The 2,312-nt window shown below is 45.2% G+C and overlaps 1 protein-coding gene across 2 annotated transcripts in view; it reads left to right on the top strand.

The window, feature by feature from the left end:
* FOXJ3 (forkhead box J3) overlaps window positions 1–2,312 on the top strand; it is a 169,664-nt gene that overhangs the window by 570 nt on the left and 166,782 nt on the right. The gene's annotated exons all lie outside the window — the stretch shown is intronic.

The raw sequence follows: 2,312 nt of genomic DNA, 5'->3' as shown, positions 1-2,312 counted from the left end.
GCTGGGGCCTGGCGGGCGGCGAAGGCTGGGTCCCTCCCTCCCCCGCGGCGCTTCTCCCCAGCTGCTGCTGCCCCTCAGCCGGGAAGCAGTAGCTCCGCGCCTCCCGCCCCTCCCCCAGGCGGGGCCCCGAGGAACTAGACGTGGATCCGGAGGGCGCCGGGTCCGAGGACAGCGAGTCGTGACCTGTCCCCTGGCCTGGGCTAGCCCCCGATCTCGGCGCGAAACGGCTTCTTCCCTTCAAGCTCGGGGGCGCTTTTCGGCTGGCAGGGCGACCGTACCTCACGCCTCGGGGTGCCCTTCGGGGTGAAGAGGCCCGTGCGAGGGGACCTGCGTTCCCGCCCATCCTGTCTCTGTGTCCTTTGCTGGCTTTAGGGTAAAGGCAGCCGTTCCATGCGGGCGTGTTGCTGTCCTGTGTGTTGCATCCTGCCCACGTGGTAGGGTGTCTCCCCCCCTCCATTTATGCAGCTGGTGAGGAGGGAGGTTAACGGGATGGTTTTTCCTCTGTGATTTCCTCCGGGTGGCGTGGAAAGTGCTATGGTTAGTTTGCTCTGTCGAGTCCGAGGTTGGTTAGATTGAAGAATCAAGAGTTGTGCTCTGAAATCGAGACCAGTAGGGGACATAACAGGGCTTAGTTTCAAAACTGACATCTTTTCTCCTCTCCCAGTAGCTGCTCTTGTTCTTTTCTCTACTGCTTAATCCTAAAGAGAGAGTAAGCACTTGCTACTGTTGATGGTCGAGGTGTTACAGTTTTCGTTTATCTATTTTACTTTTTGTATGGTTGGCGAAGTTTTTCTATTGTGTTGGTGTGTTCCACGTCTGTGATGTCCCTACTCTAGTTGAATTCCTGAGTAAGTTAGAGCTAGGGAGTTAGAGATTTTTTTTTTCCTTTTGTCTGGTACAGTTGTTAGCATGTTCTTTCTTTTCCTTCTATGTAGAATAAAAATATTTAAATACAGTTCTCTCTGCTTTCATTATGCTAAGTATGGGTGCATCAGTGGAAAATAGAGAATGTTGTTCTAATACATTGAGGCATATTTTTAGTAAGTCAATCAGCATTTGTGTGTACTTATGCAAAGTACTGTGCTATCTATGTCTGAAGTAGTCTGTATGAAGAGACACAGGGGATAAAATATGTGGTCTCTTTGAAAGCTTCAACTTCTGTTGAAAAAAGGGACAGAAGTTATTTTTCTGTAGGAGAAACAGCATGTACATCATTCATAATTACCAAAAACTTCAAACTTGTGGTTGGGTTGACAGTGTAACCAAGGTCAAAGGTACAAGTGACATTTGAGAAAGATACACATTTTCGAAGGAGAAGAGGTGTATTCCAGGAGACTGAAAGGGGCATGTGCAAAGGTAGAGAAGTGGCAATGTACAAAAGGTGTCAAGTACCTTGATCGTCACAGAGAATCTGTACTGGTGAATAATAGTAAGTGTGTTTGGGATTGGTGAGAGAGTATTGGTGGAGGATCTTTCAAGAATAGAAGACTTAGTTTGATAGGGTACCACAATGGATTCTAAAGAAAGTAAGATGATGCATATTGTTTCTGAGGAGGGTTTTTGTATCAGCTGAATATGATGTGAGTGGGGAGACTGACTAGAATGCTCTTGGAAAATTTTAGGAATAAGATGATGAGAGTCTGACAAAAGAGTGGTTGTGGGAATAATATAATAGCTAACATTTATTGAGTACTTGCTGCGTGCCAGACATCACTGTAAGGTCTTTCCACGTGTTTAACTCATTAAACTTTCATAATAGCATCTTAAAATCACGAAGGGACGTTGAGCATATAAGGTTACTTAACCCTATGCATTTAATCATTTTCATATACAATGAATTGTCAAAGAGATGAAAAGTAGATTTTATACTGACCAGGGCAATAGATGGTAGTAAAACACATGTCAATAAATGTATGTTGGGAGAGAAGTATAATGGGGAAAGAGATTTGAGGTTTGGAACTTTGGGTCCCATAATAGGCTAGCAGGTAAAGAAAGAATTCTGAGAAGAACCGAGAAGTGCATCAGTTCCACAGAAGCCAGGAATAGGAAGATTTTCTACAAGGTAGGGTTGTTGACAGTATCAAATGTAATTTCTAAGTACAGAAACAATGAACATAATCTTGAACTAGACCAGAAGAGGTAATTTTTAACCTTAGAGAGAATTTTGAAAAGAAGGATAAGAAGCCAGGCTCGGTCGCTCAGCTTGTAATCCTGTGCCTTTGGGAGACCGAGGTGAGTGGATTGCCTGAGCCCGTAGGTTCGAGACCCGCCCGGGCAACTTGGCGAGACCTCATCTCTACAATAAATCAAAA

Source organism: Carlito syrichta, unplaced genomic scaffold, assembly GCF_000164805.1.
Source record: "Carlito syrichta isolate Samal-C Ts95f unplaced genomic scaffold, Tarsius_syrichta-2.0.1 Scaffold309326, whole genome shotgun sequence".
Classification (NCBI taxonomy): domain Eukaryota; kingdom Metazoa; phylum Chordata; class Mammalia; order Primates; family Tarsiidae; genus Carlito; species Carlito syrichta.
Note: the sequence above shows the minus strand (reverse complement) of the source record. Positions and strands in the feature narration are given on the sequence as shown.